Source organism: Nothoprocta perdicaria, unplaced genomic scaffold (genome assembly GCF_003342845.1).
Source record: "Nothoprocta perdicaria isolate Ctin4 unplaced genomic scaffold, notPer1 scaffold_83, whole genome shotgun sequence".
Taxonomy (NCBI): Eukaryota; Metazoa; Chordata; class Aves; order Tinamiformes; family Tinamidae; genus Nothoprocta; species Nothoprocta perdicaria.
Window position 1 is genome coordinate 825,429 of NW_020456121.1, and position 19,854 is coordinate 845,282.

Genomic DNA, 19,854 nt, shown 5'->3' on the forward strand with positions numbered 1-19,854 from the left:
TAACCTTCAATACATTACTAATGCTATTTATTCATTCCAGATAAATAACATTGCAGAAAATTATCCAAACTGCAAATAGTAATAATTCAATAAAATCTATGCAACATTTTAAAATCTGTTCAAGTTCTGCACATGTTGCCTCAGAGTACACGTGGAGAACAGATTGCAGAAAACCAAGTAGATAACAGCAGTCTTGGTAAAAACATAACATTTTCTGAATAAAACATCACAAGGTGCACGTGCAACAGTTAAACTTCCAAGTTTCTATCAAAGAGCTGGAGAGGTTCATTAATTTAGTTTTGTGCTCAGAATCTCAGTGTCTCAAGCAGAAGAGATCTGCGTCACGTACCGTCATTACTGATCCTGGATTTAAGACCAAGTCCTTGAGTTCAAAGCTTCTAGTTGGTTGAACTTAAAGTATGTATAATATTATATAGAAAATATTAAGGTGGGCAATCCCAGTGATAAACCTCATTCAGTAAAGACAGTGGTAGCTGCCAACAGTCAGGCTGGACAAGTTAGGAAAGTAAAAAAGTTCTAAAACTAAGGTTAGGGAATGTCTTTCTCATTGACTTTAAAGCTCCTTRTGGCTGTCTGTGTTTCAGCCTAAGAAATAAGATTAGGTCTGGAATTACTCCTCTGCTATTTGCTTTCAAATCTTCAGGAATATAGCAATAATCCTGAAGCTCAAAATACCAGAGCAATAAGAAGAAACACAAGCAGACACCAGAGGAAAGAGGGGCAAAAGCACTAACTAAAAGCATTCTCTTTCTAATCTCTATTCATAAAGGTAGTTTTACTAAGGCAGTCTCTTCCTCTCAGATTAGATATTTGTATTTCATTCCTCTGGTTGTTTTAGGTAATGGAATTTGCCYAATCTGTGCTTGACTTTAAAAAATTGTGTCACATCATCTTTTTCTAAACTGTTGTCAYGCTCCCTTTCAAAGGTAGTTCTTCCCCAGAGCATGGGTAGAGTCCAAAGATACAGCCTGACTACAGGCAGTCATCTGGGGAGCATTCAAATATTTCATGATATGCAAAATGTCTTTCTCATTGGGTCTATTTGACATGCACAACTTGGAAATCTTTGGAAGATTGACTTGACAGAGTCTCATCCACCTTGTTCACTAAAGTAACTTTCATTCCTCTGTGAAAGAGAACATCCATCTAAGGAGGCTTGGGTGAGAAGACGACAGCACRACCCTTGCTGGGTGCCAGCCTGGCTCAATGGTATTGTCAGTCTTCATTGTACAGCACAGGATGGGGAAGGCTTTCAAGTCTAACCTCGTAGGCACTCTAGCAAAAAATATTTTTATTTCSTTCTCATAAATATTTCACTGGAGAGAAATTAGTCATCATCTTGATACTTAATAGCATTCTGGATTGATAGAACAGAGAAACAAAACAAAAAATCAATATTACTTTAAGGTTTTTTCAGATTTATAGAAATATGAGAACAAATGCATGTCTAGCCTCTGATATGATTTTTAAATCTTAACTGAAAGCACTAAAACCTGTGAAATGAATATCACATTTGTGATGGGATTTTTCTGACCTTTGCTTCATCCCAGGAATTAAAAAGTTCTGATCCCTCAGACCCATTTAGCATTTTCTGCATGAGAAAGGTCAAAACACAGTRGTCAACCAAGTGTCAAAGCAGGCACAACTAAAGGACACGATCCCCGATGTATCCCGTCATTAAAAGACATCTTTATGTTGAGGAGAATTGTCTTTCCCTTTCATTCTATGGTTTTCTTCTTTAGTAGTTAAAAAAAAAAAGACAAGGAGATGGGATGCACAGTTTGCACACAGCTGCAAAGGGCATTAGCGGGAAAGGTCCAGATGAAGAACTTCACTTTGTTTTTGTGACACTGGAGCTTCCAGCTAAGTTTATTTAAGGTAATAAAGTAGCCACTGATGAAGGCAACTTCCCTGCCAGTGGCCAAGTCAGTGTTATATGTACAGCACAATGCTTTCTAGCACTGGTAAAAGATTATTTGATTTTTATGATGCATTTTCATGCAACCACCATGCCAGCTGATGCGCTTTCACACATGGATGCTCCAGCACAAGTGAAAATACAATAAAWACAGCTCATATTCACCCTGGCTTATTCATTACAGCATGATGAAGCTACTGAGGGTAATTTCACACTATTGTTGCTGTTCACATCAGGTGCCAATCCTTGAGGCTGACCAGCTCACATCTTTCCCATATTTCATGTGGGTCCTGAACTCTGATGCATCTTACCCTCTGGTCCACACTTGGAAACAGATCAGAAAATCCTGGCCTCTGCCCATGCTGAGGCCTGTTTAATTTACTCTAGAGCATATCTTGGTACACACATATCCAGCACAAATAGCTCAGAGGACCTTGGATCCCTACATAAAAGAGGGAACCTGCCAACATAATCCCATAATTCCAACCATGCTTCTTCAGGGTCTTCTGCCTAATATTACAGCTTAGAGAAGGAAGTTTCACAGATAGTCTAACAGATAAAAACACAATCCAAGACCTAATTCAACTTCAACTAAAAAATTTGAAGAGAAGTCTTCTACGGGACCAGGTTTTCTTCACTGAGTAGATGGCAGTGAAAAGCTCACTGAGCTCAGACTGCGTCCAAGCAAACAGTAACTCTGTAAARTGACAGAAGTAGCTGCCTGTGCACAACTACAGCACTTGTTCTCCAATTAAAGCAAATTTACTTAGCATATCTTACATGCTGCTAGTCAGATTTCAGCTTTACGTTTCTCATATCAGCCTAACATGYTCCAACTTCTACTAAAATACATATTTCTAATGAGTCACATCTAGTTTCAGTGTACAGCACCAGAAACACCATTAACAGTGTATGGCAGTCACATACCCAGGATTAATTTTCCCTTTTTTCTAGCTTACCACAGTTKGTAAAGCCCATACAAGGCTCCCAAATGTCAGCTCATCCCCAACACTGCACAGCATTCCTCCATGACAAGTATTTCTAGTAGAATGTCATTCTGACATGTGCTACTGTAGTGTTTGCTTTTGACATGTTCTTCTATTTTTTCTACATCTTAAGATATAAAAATGAAGTGCTTAAATGTTCTTAAATAAATATAGGCTCTCGTGTTATTACAGGCCATTTTCCATTGCACGCAATCTGCTGCATTCCCACGACAAAAGCAATTTGTTCATCTTACACTGTAAGGCTCGGATAAATTCAACACCTCTTCTTCAATTTCAAGAGCAAAAAGCAGAACAACTCCCCTAAAACAGGCTCAGAATAAAAGCCAGAAGGAATCTGAGCACCATACAGTGAATTCTTTGGAGAAAAGATGCTTCTTATCCTGTGTCAAATCACTACAAACATCTGTTGCATAACTCAATATGAAAAATAATAAATGGAAGCTAGGAAGGCTATTTATTTTTAATTGAAAGAGGCTTGTTTTTCTCCAGTTTATGGCCTTGGAGAAACCAATGACAAACATGCACTGAAAGCATTAATCAGTCCAAATTGCAACGTTTTAAAAGTACTGATATCATCTCAACCCTGTCCCAGTGATAAGTTTCTGATGTGTAATTCAGCTCTGTACAAAATAAATCTGCCCGAAATTTCTTTCGGGAGTTCAGTGGTTTACATACACCATGGGAGAGGATCTAAGTTGGAAAGAAGCTCTGGAACAGCCYATTCAATGTTCATTTGGAAGCATGGCCTTACATTAAAGTTATTCAGTGCCCCAGGGAGCTGAATATTGCCTGTAAAAAAGTCCACCACTTCTCTGGGCTACCTAGTCCAACGTCTAGCTGTTTTTACTGATGAAGAATATTTCTATTATCTAGAGAGAATTCTCCCAAAGCAGCTGGTGCACATTGCCTCATGTCCTGGTACTGTGCATCCTTGTGAAAAGGGTATGTGCAACTTCTCTAAAACTACCTTGGAGGCTTTAGAAGATTGTAATAAGCTCCCCCCAGCCTTCTGATCCCTAGGTTGAACAAACAAAGTTCATTCAACCTTGCTTCAAACACCAAGTCCTTCAACACTCTGATCACCTTGGTGGGCCTTGCCTGGACCCTATTCAATTTTTTTGATGTCTGAGGGGACAAAAGCTGAACTCAGGTGCCAAATAGAATGGGACAATCATATTCTTTCATCATTTTTCCCAAAAGAGTAAATATTCCACACACCAATAGCATAAGTATGTGTGCAGTGGACTTTAAAAATAAGTTTAAGGCAATGGTGATCCCAGAAGGTATCTTCAGGCTGGTGGGCAGAGCAGTGGAAGTTGGTAGCACGAACACTGCAGGGAGCCCTGCCGGTTTGAGCTCCTTCCAGGCAAGCAGTGGTGCAGGAGAGACCTCACCAGCCTTCATCTCTTCCCACTCAGCAACTGTGCACAGCTCCCACCAGCAGTTACATCTGCGAGACAGACACCACTGCAAAAGCTACACAAAAATCAAAGAAAACATAGTAGTTAGTGTTTTAACACAATTCAAACTTACAAACTTCCCATTTTTATCTGGCATGGGCACAAAAGCTCTTACAGCATTGCCACAGTTGAGGTGAATCTCCAGGAGGCCAGAGGACGTGCTCAGACAGCGCCTCTCCCACCAGCCTGCACCAGCCCAGGGATGGCCGAAACACAACGCTTTGAGAGTTACACGGTTGCTTCCACTGAAAGGAGCTCAGTTTTGCTCAAGTCTCGTTCAGTACATTCCTGCCATTCCTTTCCCTCATGCTTTGCAGGTTGCTGTCAGAAACCACTCGGCAGGATGTTAGAAATCACCTTCCTGCCTTCTGTCACTTAAGGTCCTGTTGGGATAAGCTGACCTGCACTCCAAGGATACCAGAGAAAGCAAGCAGCAGCTGCCAAAGCATGGCTTCCTGGAGCACCTTTTATAGCCCACATTACGAAACAATTGACACAGTAATGGATTTCTACCCTTACTGTGTCCTTAGCCAGCACCTGCGAGTCTGTAACCCGCTGTGGTTACAGGAGGGCAACGCAGCCCATAGCCACATGAGTTAAGCCAGGACTTGCAGCTAAACTGCAAGAAGAGCCAGGAGGCCGATGCTGGTGTCCAGAACTGCCACTCACAAGCCTGAGGAAGAGAGGCTGGTTTCTCACCCAGGGTCTCTGTGCAGGAATGACAGCTCCAGGGGTCCTGACAGCCCAGTGTGACCTGATGACTACAAGGGCTCCCTGAACTCCTGGGTGGCAAGAGGAAAGTGACAGGAAAGTGACATCTTCCAGCTGCCAGAGCAGGAAAGTGCCCCGCTGAACACASTAAAAGCAAGTCTTAAAAAAAAGGCATCTCATCCAAAGAAACTAAACAAAGGTTTTCTATCATCTTTAACAGGAAAAGGATTAAGAAATACATTTTTTGGCATCAGCTCCTTTAGAGGATCATTAATTACAATTCATGGGGGAATTTAAAAAGAAAACATTAAGATGCACAGATAGGACAGTCAGGCCACAGCTTCTTCCTGCATTGTGATTGATGAAAACTCAGATGACTGCAGTATTTCATTATACTTGCAATCCACATGAAGTGAATTTGAAAACAAAAGCCCCTCTCTATTCAGAACAACTCTTGTAGATTGGGATAACATGCTAGGCTCTGCCAGAGATTCAACCCCAGCTTCAGGTGCAACAGGCAGAGATCAAGCAGCACCTCAACAGCTCCCCAGAAGCCACCTCCGATCTGCACCACTTCACACTTTGCTCTTGTGCAGAGAAGAAGCCTCCCAGGCCACAGCCATGAAGATCCAAGTGCCAGGAGCACAGTGGCAGCCACCGCAGCAGCAAGAAGAGCAGCAGGGCAGGGCTGAGCTTGCGGGCGACACCACAACAAGGCAAAGCCCAGAGGCAGGTGACAAATGTTCCCCTCGTGCTATCCACACATCAGGTGCATCTCCCAAGCTCTCCACGATGAAGCCACTATTCCACTGCAAGGTCTGCAACATGTACTTTTCCCTCTTTGTTTTCACTTCCAACTGCATATTTTTATGATACTGCTGCCCTTACCTGTTTAAATACTGACTTTAATCAACTCAGTGAATACTTGCTTCTGATTCTCCCAGAATTACTTTTTAAAAAGACAAGCCTAAAAAGGGAAAGAAAAAAATAAAATCATAAAATTTTCATATTTAATAGTATGCAGAGGAAAAACTAAAGATGAAAGACTATGGGCATTTAAAGTGATATTTTAATAAAGTCCCAAAAATTATGAAAGGCCTGCTAAAAGTCAACATGTTATAACCAAATTCCAGTCTGTTAAGTTAGTGATATACCATGCTTCAAAAAAATCCATATTTAACATCTGTTTTCTTTATAAGAGAGCATTAGTAAGACAGGGCAAGTCACAGCCTTGCTGCACACTTACCTCACATTTTGAAAGGACAAATCTGTCCCTTCCTAAAAGGAGAGTTAGACTCAAACCTGGCCTCGTCGGACCTGCTCACTGCTGTGATGCTTTCAAGTTGTCTGGATGCAGACATTACCCAAAAAAAAAAAAAAATCACTGTGACCCAGCAAAACAGGAAGCAGGGCTGGAGAGGAGCCTGCTCTGCTTCTTGTCATCTTCACTTGGCAGTTTTCAGCCTAATTTTTTTATCATGAGCAGATTTCTCTCTCCAACATAGCTGGCAGACAACTTCTCCCCCCAGACTAGTGGCCAGTAGAAAAAGAGATAAAAATGCATGCTGCAAGAAGCTCTGTAATTAATGTTACAGAAAGCAACTGTTGCTCCCCAGCATATTCTCAACATGTTTTTCTAGCATCCTCTGCTTGTTTTTGAGGGATCAACACATGAAATAGAGACATCTGGATGCTTGCAGGTCAGCACAGCCAGGGACACAGACTGCACGAGAGCAGCATTCTTGGGCTTGGGATCAGCCTCTCTGACCAAAACCTGGGACAAGCAGGACAGACACTGCACATTCCCCCTCTGCCAGCACAGTCCTGCTTCCTCATCCCRTGTAAACCTCTGCTGTACACCAGGCAGGCATCAGTCCTTGACTCAGGTATCTTGGATTCCCTTTGCAGGAGCTCAGGCAAAGCCAGGGATTGAGAAATATTCACTATGTTGTTCTAAAACTTTCACAATGCAATGAGGAGGAACACAAAATAGGAACATCCRGAAATTATAATTATCACTAAAAGCGCAACACTTCTTGATAAAAAGAATATCATGTTGCTCGTTTTCTTTATCTTTTCCCCATTCTGAGCATTGTATTGCTTCAAAGCAGACAATTTTAAAATGAGGGGTAAAACTGAGCTTAGTGTAAGAGAAAAATCTGCTCCTTGAGGGGTCTTTTGTATTGCCTGTTTCAATTTGAGATTGTGACCTTGAGAAAAGTGAAGTGCTGTTTCCCCACATAAAGGGGATATTTAGTTGCCCCTGCAAAGAATTAGACTTCTAATGGAAAGTGTTTTTTGTAGTAAGTATGGAGGTCTGCAGCTAAAAGGTTGACTTTCTGAACCAAAAGTAGAAAAAAACACACACACAACCCCAACTGATTCTGCAGCCTTTTTAAAAAAAGGCAAATTGAAGTATGAAGTAGCACAGTAAAAGGCAGGAACAAGTGAACTGTAAAAAAATAATAATCAGAGATAGGACTTCACTTGAGAAACAAGAAAACAAAACAGATAAGGAAGAAGAAAGAAGGGAAGAACCAAGACTTATGAGATGGTGCTCGGGCAAGGATACAGGAGATACAGTTACCCATACGTTAGATCCTGGAGGATGGGGCTGACTTCATTGTTTAGTCACAGGCATTGTTTAAATTTAGTAGAGCAAAGGCTACAAATTCATAAAAACGTCCAATTCGTTTTAAAAGTTACTGCTTATTCTAACCAAGCCTGAGCTCTGCATGCACACCGAGCGGATGTAAAGCAGCCTCCCTTTGTGCCYGAAACTTCCTTGTGCATTTGCATCTTTCTGTACAATACCCCACTGTGTTTCTCCCTACTGTGGGAGAGACAGTTAAGTCACCCCACTCCTAAATAAAATTAACCTTTTTCAGTAAGCTAAATAAGAGAAAACACAAACTATGTGATATCATTTTAGTTTTTTTGGTTTCAGGTTAGGAGTTTAATGAATGTAAAGTTAAACTAATGTAAAGCTAAAGATATTAGAAAGTTTAGGCAAAAAATAGTGGCTGTGCAGTAGGCAGAAACCAGAGCTTTCAGAAACAAACCCGCAAAGGCAGCTTTGGCCCAGCTCATCCGACAGTAACTTATTCAAATCGCAGGCCAGCAATGACAGAATTACTGTCATTGCAGTAACTTTCAACAGGGACTTTTTRGCCCCTTCCAAAAAGGGACCACTGACTTTTTCTAGGCCAATTTCCACCTGATAAGTGTTTTCACAAGTAATAATACTAATAAAAGCTTTGATGAGAGGAATGGTTGGACTCTCCTTTAGCCCCTTTTCCTCAGAGTTGAAACCTGTTTGGAAGGTCAGACTCAGAAGCAAGCACCATTRGGCCCATGATCCAGAAAAAGCTAATGAAATACCACTGAAAGGACCTAACTCCTTTGATATTACAGTAGATGAGTTTGGTTTCATGACCTTTGAAGAGAAAACCATCTGGAGACCTGTTATTTTCACACAGATGAGACAATTATAAGGGATAGCCCTTTCCTTTATCCCTTAAGGAAGTTCCAAGCTTAGYTAGCAACATCAGTTATTCCTATGGCAACAGACAGAGATATAAACACAGGATTATAATATTCAACAGAGGATTAAGAAGAGGAAGAAATAGGACTTGAAGAGAAAAGTGCCTGGAGAAACTGCAACCATGTGCAAGGTTGCTAAATTTTTTAACACACATAATCCTTCTCGCTCTCAACAGAAATACTATGCACTGCATCTCTTCGGTGAGACTTTTGAAATCAAACCCAGGGGCTTGTTTCAGTTTTGCAGCAGGCACCAGTGCCCAGTTCAGCAGTTCACAGCCCATGGCAGATGTCTGAGACGGGGCAAGACCATCAGCACCATGCCTAGGTTGCCCTTGGCATCAATGCCACATCTACAGTTAACACATCTCACAAACCTGAGCTCATTAGATAGCATACGCTTTTATTCCACAAGCATTGCTATAGATGTGGGATTTTAAGGGCACACTTATAAGCGAATTTCTAATTCCCACAGGCTTCAGCACATCAAGAGATCAAAACGGATCTTTGAGGGCAAGCACAGATGTTGCTATTCTTGCTGTTGGTCCCAACACAACGCACCAAGCAAGGCTGGCTTGAGCTCCACACAGTGAGGATTTCCTCCCTTTTCTCCCACATCGTCTGTGGGACTGGGACAACCCCCTCAGGCTGTGRGGGGCAATACCAGCTAAACACCAGCAGTATCTACAGCAGCACATGTTTCCTGCACCAAATGTGCATGACCAGAGCCAGGCTGCAGTCCAGACACCTTCATTTCAGGCTTGGTTAGGGGCACCTCCCCAGGCTGCCCCAGCACCTTCACATTGCCCTGATTTCCTAGGAACATCTGTCTCATTGGATCCCAGCCACAGGAAGGAAGGGCTTGTTTGCTTTTAATCACCACCCTCCCTCGCCCCAGGCACATACTTGAACATGAATTGAGAAAGTGAAAAAAGGGGAAAGCYCAGGCAAAGAAGAGTCTCCCCACCCTCATTTCTCCAGGCACAGGCTTCACCTGGGCCTGGGAAAGCAGGAGAGGGGAAAGCCCAGTCTGCATAGAGACTAGCAATGTGCCTGGGAAGTGACCCAATGGGCAGGAAGGTCTGGAGAGAGGCAGGTGCATGGGAAGCTCACAGCAAGCAAGAGCTTAGGCAGCCCATAATAATAGAATAATAAAGAAATAACAAAAGCTTCAAACCCTCATTGCTAAACCTGGACATGCTGGAAGAGATCATTCAGACAGAAGCTAGTTCAGATCATTGATCCTGGGCTATAAGCACTAGGATCAGGGAAGAGATGAAGCCACTTAAAACTAAAAACATCCACTGTCAGGTACAGACCTAAGYAGTCACTAGGCAGTGAGGAAGCCAAACAGAAGAGATACTGGCAACTTAAACTTAAAAAATAACTTTGTACTCAATGCCTTAGACCATGCAGGACTCAAGGAACAAGGTCATCTCCTCTTCCCTCAGCATCTTTTGCCTGAAAAAGATTCTGTACATCTAGGGGTACTGGTAATACCTTGAACCACGGAACCTCTCTTCTTTACAAAAAGCCCCCAGTGAAAGGTCTCCTTTTGCCACTGTGCCRTCAGGATGCTGTGCAGAGAGGGACATGGGCAGCAGCAAGATGGCTGGCAGAGCCCAGAGCCACCAAGGAGTTGGCAGTGACAGTCCTCCTCATTTGGGAGACTTCCAAAATTTAATCCAACACTTTGCACATAAATCAGAGACAGATTTACTGTACAACTGTTAATTGATCTACAGCATTCACATTCTTCCCCTGTTAAAACTGCGCCAGTAGGAAGAGACACCAGAAGGGGTGACTACTTTCCTGTTCTTTCCCCAAGAAGTGGAAGCTGCCATAACATTTAACTTTTGCTCCACTCCACCAGCACACACCCCACCCCACCGCCTGCTCCCACACCCCAGATATGGGGCAGATAAGGAGGGCTCGGGCTGGCGGCTTCCTGGACGTGAGTCACTGCTCTGAGTCAGCCTTTGTGTGCAGGGAACCTGGAAGGCTCCAAACGCTTTGTTGATTTTGGCAAAGCCCTTTCTTGTGTGTAAATTGTTTTACTCTCAGAGTAACATCACCTCAGGTCTGAAAATAGCTCCTGGGATGAAAATGGTAAGAGAGTGACCAAGGACTCTCATGGTGGACTCACTGCAYAGCACAAAGAACTGCTCTATTGCATGCATAGCAGTTGCACCAAACACCTGATCTACACAAGATCCACTGTAAGCACTAAGGGTTCAAGCAACACAGAGTCACAGCTCCTGTCCCCCCACCTTCTGACACCACTGTTTATAGCTATGGATACAGTCACTTCTAGAGTAGCTTGACATGGCTCTTATCTTTTCAGCTCTGACCAGGACCTCTTCACCTCCTTGGTCATTATCTRCTTCTCATATCCCAGTGGCAGCTGAAGTTAAACAAACAGCATTGATTCTAGTCCCACACGTGGAAGCCAACCTTYTCCATGAGCTGCCCTTGTGCATTCCCTGTAGAAATATCAAACCAAGCTGTTGAGGTGCCTCAGTACTGACTCGGGAGCTGAACACCAAGAGCTCCAGACCTGAGAAGAGCCTTCCAATAAGCAAGAGTTAGTCACACCTCAGTCAAGACATGCTGGAAGTGAGAGAATCGCTGACAAATCCAGTGCTCAGGAATCCACATGCAGTCTCTGCCTAGTCCTTCTCTGTCTCCACAGATCAGCACTTTGTATTTATATAGAACAAAATTCCTTCATTCTTGGCAGAGAAAAGCACCCATGTTTTCATTAACATGTTTAAACATTACATCAGCTACTTGTCTCAAACATTCATCTACATCATCTACTTCTGTGCCTACCTCTATTTTATAAAGCCTTTAATTAAACACATCATGCTTTAATATATGTTATTTTAAATTCCTTCTGCAATCATATACAGTTACAATAGTTGTAAACTACAGTCCTTCCCTTCACGTCTGTTTGGATAAACACCTTTGCTTGGGCCAGATTCATTAGCATTTTAATTATTTTCTCACACCAGGACTTCTCCCAGATCCCTCCTTTGCACAGTATGGCAAATTAGTCTTTCTTCTAGATTAAGTTCTATCTTTGCTACAATGTCTTAAAGCATAAGCATGACAGCATAAAGTAAAAATAGGAAAATTACCTGTAAAAAGTGCAATTAGTTGCTATTCTTCTCTTTAGAGTGTAACTATTGTTAAAGAAATTATATCAAGGAAATCATTTAGTATTCTTTAGTATGATTTCTGCATGATAAAGCAAAGAAGCCTGAAACATGCCAAAAAACATGAGAATAATTAAGATATCAACTGTAAAACATTTTTAAAGTTTACTTGAAAGAGCTCAGATAAAATCTGATACATTTAAACTTAAGAGATTTTTACAATTCTGATCTGCCAAATGTGTGGTGAGACAAAGAAAATTGTTTCTGTATTCCTCTCCCCAGGTATCCCTTTCAGCAAGTAGCTTTTAATTGAAGAAAAGTGCTTTTTAAAAAGTCACAGCGCTGCATAGCTCTGCTTTCATTTTTAACTATTTCAAAGTTATTTGTTTTTAATTGCTTTCTAAAGTGTGCAGCCRTTGCAAAGTGAAATGTTGCTGATAATCAGAGATACCCTCCTCCCTGCCCCACACTAGCTGGTCAGCACAAATGCATGCTTTGCTCAAAGCTAAATCCTGCACACAAATGACTCCAATGATTTACTGCAAGTCACATATGGGTTTTTAGCCTCCTTTAATTTAATGATAAAACAAGAATAGCTTTCAGCTGTTATGTTTAGACCACATCAATTCATAGTTGTGATGCAGCGCAAGCACATTCATCTCCGGCTCTGCGGGTCAGCTACCAAGGGGTTTCTTGTTTAATGCCACCCTTATATCACCACGTGGAGCGCAACATCATTTAGCTGTGTTCCAGGAAAAGACAATACTAACACTAATATTGACTCTGGGGAAAAATAAAAAACAAAACAAAAACAAAAAGATTACAGGCATCTTTAGCCTTATGGAGCAAGGAGGAAGGCAAAGGTCTCCATCTCCATGCCAGAGATCAGCTACAGGAGGAATGGGGACAGACCTACCCATGCCACACAGTTTTCAGTACTTTGACTTCTTTTTGGATCAGCAATTTCTCTCTGGATWTGCCTGATGTTCTAATGGCAAGGGAAAGCCCCTCTAAGCAATGTCCTCATTGTGCAAGGTAGCAAACAGCTTTGTCTGGACACTGAAGTTTTGGCCCATCAGAACTGAGGTGGCACTACCAGGCAGARACAGCACTCTAAGCTCACTGTGCTTCTTTCAGAGGAAATTAACATGTTAATGATGGGGAAAAATGGGAAAAAAAGAAGTTCTCACTACTAGCTCAGTAGAGTGGAAACAATAAATCACYTTCTGCCTTTGCAACAAAGAGACTGTGTTTGGATAAATCAGAATTAACTTTTCAAGTGGGTTATTTAAGCATAATCAAAACACATATATTGCCCAATTGGTTTKCCCAGCAAGACAAGCTTTTAGCTTGTTTTTTATCCAGGAGAACAACAAATTTGCTAGCATGAAGCTCTCCCACAGGCATTCAAAATCCACCTGCTTTCCTTACTGACAACATCATGGGAGCAATGCAAGTATTGCATCACCCTGGGATCCTCTGATGCAGGTATCATCCATCCCTCCCAGGGTAAACAGAGCAAGATTTGCTCTCAGAGGTCTGGGGCTGCAATCACTCCCCAAATTGACTGGGAGCAGAAATCCTGTTCTGCTGAGGTCCCTCTCCAATAACCAGCTTGCTCAATCATTGACACCAATTCTCTATAAGAACTGACACAAGAGGGCAAACAGACAGGTTTGCTCAGAGAACCCACAAAGCCTTAATGGTGAGGCATCTAAAAATGGGYATTTCCATGCTTAAGCCCACAGCCAGATTCCAAGGGCAAAAAAAAAACCAACCTTCATCCCCTTACAGCAAAATGGATTTTACAGGAACAGTTAACTGCCTTGAGCATCTTGCTAGGTGGCATAGGTGGTATATTAGGTTCACTCTAAGGAGCTCCCTGAAAAACATGCATGTACCCTGGTTATTTAACATTTCCTATGTAATTCATTTCCAAAAAAAATAAAAATATCAAAATGTGACTAGCTCACTGCATGTGTTTTTACAAAAGAACATCTGGGKCTTTTCAGGCAGGTGACAAGGTGTCTTTACAATTCAGGCACTTGCTTCCCAGCAAGAATTTCTCTCATTCACACACCCAAATGCAATATTCCCACTGGAAAAGGAAAAGAGCTAAAGAAACACTAAGGAGGAGGGGAGCAACAGCCTATTTTCACTGCAGTCCTCAGTGTCCAACAGCAGGAGGTACGACCTTTACAGCGAGTTGGAGAAAGAGTATGGGAACCGCATGTAAACAAGCTTTCAGAGCCATTCCARGTCTATTCCTGGCTGCAATAGGATGCAAGAGCAACAGAAGAGATGTAACCTACTTAACATCCCACAGAGGGCAAGCCCCTTCCAGCCTCACGTGCCATGCAGGTTGCCCAAGTCTGCTCGGGGCTCCGTGTATCTGGTGAGTGATACCAGCTGCCTGCCCTACTTAAGCCTTCAGAGTTGGGTGGAACTGATGATTTGGCAGCAGCTTCACATTGCATAAGTGCAGGACTCAAACAGAAACCCCCAGGAGGACAAGACAGGTATTTTTAAAAATAACCCACCAGGAAGTAGCACATGATCCCACATTCACCTTATGAGCCAAGTACAATAGAGAAACAGGGACACACCATTGACTCAGTTGGTGTGTTGAAGCCTAACAATGGCAATTTGAGTGGTAGCTTTTGATACAGGGAGACAAAAGGAGAAATTGCTGCAGGAATGATGGAAAATATTCAAGCAGTATATACTATTGACCAGTGAACACACAATAATAATGTAATTTAGCTTTCACTGAAACAATTACCTAGTGGTCATTTCCGATCTGAAGGCAGGAAGCAGCAATGACTTGAGGGCAAAGGGTTGGAATCACAGGGCTCACTGCTAGGAGCTGCATTAACCCTATATAGGTACATTTTTTGATACAGCAAGCAGTCAGATGCAGCCTGCAACAGCACTAGAAGAAAACATTCCTATATTCCTTAGCATTTGTGATGCTCCCATTAAATCCAGACTGAGTTAGAGGGTATGATTCTCTCATCCTGCCTCAACACAGACTATCCACCAGCTTCTGCTTACTGGGATCATCCAGAGCAAGCCTCAATGTTCTTAGCAAACCAAGGAGCTCATTCCTTGCCTTCCCAAATCTGATTTCCAACTGGAAAGACCTAGTTTTGTTGCACATACAACAAAACCCATGACTGATGCACAAAATCATTTCAGCCACTGGTMCTGGGGTAGCCAGCTCTGTTCCAACATCACCTATTTCCTATTCATGTTTTCACTGACTTTTTTGTAGGGGGGAGCTAATTATCTTTAGAGATATCTATCTTTAGATAGAACTGATCTACCTTTAAATGGTTCATCTAAAAGCTGCTATAGTTATTGTAGCTGGAAAGGGAAAAAACACATCCTTAATTGATATAACCGTATTAAGAAACAATGTCACATCAGTGAGAAACACCCATGCAGCCCAGATATGATTATACTGGCTACAGACAACCTGCTGTGAGCAGAGAACTGGTTAAAGTTTTCTAGGAAGCAAATTTCTTGGGGCTGATCCAAAAGAAACATTAAGACCATTCAGTAAATCAAAAAAATCATCCTAGGCCCTTGCAGACCTTCTGCTTGCAGGCATTGCGTGCGGAGGCAAGGAGCGCCCGCACCCAACGGGGACAGGCACGGGAAGACTTGATGCACCAAGCACAGCAGTAAAGACGGGAAGCAGACTTGGCTCTCCCTAGCACAGGAGAAAGTGCAGTTAGCATGCAGGAAACAGCATCTCAAAATCTTTTCTTCCAGAATCCAAAAATCCAAAAGGAAGCCTTTTCCTGCTTTGCTTTTCCTGCAAAGAAGCACACACTAACAGGGGGTATCTGAAAACCCATTCAGTCGGTTGCTCCTCTGCCAGCCCAGGTCAGACCCATTCCTAACTTCCCAGGCAGGTCACATAGAAAAGGGCTATTTAGTCCTACATGAACCACATGTACACATGTTATATTCTACTTTTAGAAATAGSAAAAGCACCTCCAAACTCCTCCTCTAAATCCCTAAATCCTAAAATGTGATCACTTAGTAGTGACAAGCCTTGGAAATTTAGAGGATAAAATTATGACCCAAATCAAGGATTACAGCTTCTAGTTTCCCTGCATTACRTAGCAGAGCCTAGTTCCTTATTGTTTTAATTTAGAGGTAAGATTAGTACCAACTGTGTTTAGGTTCTTGCCCTTGCTCAAGGAAAGTTATATAACGTTTCAGGAAATGAGYTCAAGTGAAAAATAACAACTTCTTTCACATGAAGTTAAGCGCTCAGGAAAGATTCTGGTTTGTCACTTCTGGAATCTTATGTTTACTCAAGGCAGACAGAGTACAGGGAGTGAAAAGCAAAAGTCTGCAACTGCAATACCAAAGGACCAGCCTAAGGCTAAAAGTTACCTTCAAGCCTTCTCAGTTGTTCAAGTTCTGCAAAGYTGCAAGCCAGGTGTCACTTAAATAGTAGTGAGTTTTGCTTTGATGGCACAAGTCTACCAACATCTGTGGCAGCTACTATAAATTAATCTTTGAGACAGAAGTATTATGCTTAATATGCCTGTACAATAATATTAAAGATACATCTAAAAAGAATAATCATACTCCCAACAAAGAGCCATACCACATCTCTGGGCGTTTCAGGATATGTGACTAACTGCTAAGATACAAGCAGTGGCAGCCACAGGGAGTACAACATAAGCACCCAGCACCATTGTTTTTGGAATTAGTGTTTATCAGTTTTCCATGAATCACCAACTGCACTTCAAATACCAGTGTTTGTATCCTCCAACAGACTATAAATACACACAGTTTATTTAATTGTTCCGGGGAAAGCTGTGAAAAGGGTGACATTTGTTCTTAATATACAGCAATGATGAAAAGTTCCCGCAGGACTAACACACCACATTTTCCTACATAGGAATGACAATTCCCCTGCATGCTATCACATCCCTTTCTGACGGAAGGGCCTTATCATTCTCCAAAATAACACTCCTTARGTTACTCTGGCTAGACTTGTTTCCTCTCTTAATATCTACAGTTTACCATCTACAAGAGATTATATTGAGATGTACACTAATACTACTTTGCCTCCAAAGCTCAATAARATCACTAGGCCCAAAGCACATAAATTTTAAATTGGCATAAACCCATTTYAGTTAACAGAGCTGTAAGTTTTTGCTGATATTTCACAAACATTACTGCCTTCTACCTAAGGCCACGTTCAGGCCAGGTGAAGTTTTTCCTCCCAAAGAGGAAACAAGTAATAGTGAACAGGTTGGCSCAGTGTCACACAGTAGAACCTAAAGCTCTTGGTATCAGTCTTGCCCTATACCACATTCTCACAGGGGGAAAAAACCACATGATATTACAGTTAGAGATTCAAACTAAAGATCAACATAAAACTCAGTAGCTGCTTAGCAAACACTCCTTTCCTTTGTAGTGGGATGAACTTGAAAACTACACATCAAATTCATTGTATTCAAGTATAAGGAGTAATCCAGGAAYGAATTTGAAATACTATATCTTTATTATATCACAAGGAAAGGAAATCGAAYACTTAGAAATCAAGCAAGTCCTCTCTGTAGGACCACAGAACTAAGGAGCCTGCAGATCAGATGACTGAGAAAAGTTAAAAGTTCAAAAGAAATGAGAGGCTACATTTGTATAGTTATCTGAAGTCTACACTTTCAGTCATCTATTTTCTAGGCATTAAGAAAAATACTTTAAGATAATGTGAAATATGCCATCTAGCTTTAAGAGGAGGACAAAGTCAAATCTTTTTCTCTCTTCACCTTGTTACCTTTTTCTTTTCTGTCCAGGTCCTCACACATTGTCATTAGCACTTTATTTCACAGAAATACATGCAATTGTCCTTGGTTTTGCTTCATGTGGCTCCATGCCCTACAAGCTTGAATTTCAGGTTCACAGTAGCCACTATTGCTGTGTCTTCAGCATCCTTCCTGGAAAGTATAATTTCGAGAGAGTACATTTTAGCTTCTGAGAAAACACTCTTAAAATGCTTCCCTACTCAACCTGGCTTACTGCAGAGTAAATCAATGCTGCCTCTCCATCACAATTGCTTGATTCAGGTCAGACCTGTAGAAGCTCAATGGACAATTTGAACAGTGATAAAAGATTCCTGTGTCAGACTGTCCTTGATGTGCTGTAACACGCTTGCTTTGCAGGAGACAGACAAGTGAATCTCTCTGAAGRAATGAGCAGAGAATTACAAGAAAACTATACTGAACAGTACATGTTCTTCTAACATGGATCAATACAGCCTCTGAAAAAGAAACAATGATTTCAGAGAGAGGAAAAAACATAGTAACAAACTGTGTGAATACCTCTGAAAATAATCAGGTCATAGCTCTATACAAAGTGCATACACCTAAGAGGCTCAAAAAACCTTCAGAACAAGTGACTGTGCTTTTTTTTTTTTTTTTTTTTGAAAATAAATGCTTTGTGCAGTAAAATAGCTGCTAAAAGGTAGCCCTAAATTTCTTTTTCTGGGGGAGGAAGTCCAAATCCCAACATTTGCAGGGGCTGCAGCTACCCTTGCTACAGCAGACCTAGCACCCAGGCATCTTCCCTTCCCCTCACAGCTGCTGCAAACTGGTTCTGCGTTAGTCAGCACAAATGAACCTTGCTGCTTTCATTAATTGCACCAGCAGGGTATATCATAAACAGCTGTTTCAGAAGAGAKAGAAGTGAAGAGGGATGATAAGAACAGGAAGGCTAGTGTAATCAATAAATTAGCTCTATTTGGCAAGTGTTATYAGTAGGAAGCAACAGAAATAACACTCTTCCTAAATAAATATATKTAGCAACTAAAACCCTGGCAAACTTCAGCAATTAAAGCACACATATTCACTTCATATTGTGTATCAGTATTAAATTCATATCCCTGTCCCATAGSATTTCACAGTCCCAGTGAAGAATCAAGGACTGTCTACTTTTGTGGAAGTTCTAAGCCAAGTTGGGGACACCAACATTTTTTGAACAACTACTTGAATATAAGTGAGCAATCATAGTTGCTAGAAAGAAATACCCAACAGCAAACATTAGGAGGAAAATCACTTTCTTTCAAGGTGACTTAATTTATCAGAAATAACTCCCCTAGATTTTAAATGAAACAAAAAATAAGGTTAAATACCTACAAATCTGTCTAAAAAAAATTAGAGATAAAATTAGCTAAAATGCTTTCTTACCTTTGTTACTAAATTTTTCCCCCTTCCCTTCTCTAGCAGGGCACATAACCTTAGGTAGCAGCAAGGTCTGTGTTAATTGTGAAGCCACCACCAAAGGCATCATGCACCTTCATGATCATGGGCCTAGAATCAGGTAGAGCTGAAGCCCAGCACAGCTACAGCATCACAGTAAGGAGGYTAGAGCTCAAGACTGAGCTTAAATAGAGGTGAGTGTGGATCCCAGGTGGGACTRCTCAGGTCCTTAAGATCTGTTAGCTCCTTCAGGCCCCTGACGGATACAGGTGTCTAGCAAATTATCTTCTGTTTTAATGAAGACTTCTTCATTTTGAGACCTTATCTTTCCAGGACTCTATTAGCAATAAAAGCCACTGATTGAGAAACTCTCGAACAGACCAGGAGATTTTAGAAACACAAGTGTTACTACTTTTCAGTGAAAACTTGTGCTGTTAAATTCTCTAGATAAATCTCATCCAGAGCAAAAAAGATCAATAGAAGAGGGAAGAAGGAAGACAGTTGTGGTATATACACGTGCTAAGAGATATCTTTGGTTATAACTACTTTGAGGTATGCTTAAAGATGTTTCTTTTCCCAACAACTTCTCTGTCTTTTCATCAGCATCCCCAAATCCCATGGAAAGCAGCAGATACATGATTTTGAACCAAACCGGGTGGACAGGAACTATTCGCCTAATAGTGAGAAAACAGGAAAATGAATGGAGGGAAGAGCTGAAGGCATAACTCAAGGCAGCGAGAAGCGTTCCCCAGCACGGAATGATCCTCTGCATCCCAGCAATACAAAACAGCCTTGTGATCCACGGGCATT

The 19,854-nt window shown here is 41.6% G+C and overlaps 1 long non-coding RNA gene across 1 annotated transcript; it reads right to left on the bottom strand.

Annotated features, from left to right (window-relative positions):
• Nucleotides 1-24: 24 nt before the first annotated feature.
• LOC112958293 lies at nt 25-19,189 on the bottom strand. Its single transcript, XR_003251403.1, has 4 exons — nt 19,033-19,189; nt 17,625-17,784; nt 6,006-6,084; nt 25-4,422 (listed from the first exon to the last, which is right to left on the bottom strand). It is a non-coding gene; the product is annotated as an uncharacterized LOC112958293 (long non-coding RNA).
• Between the last annotated feature and the right edge of the window lie 665 nt (nt 19,190-19,854).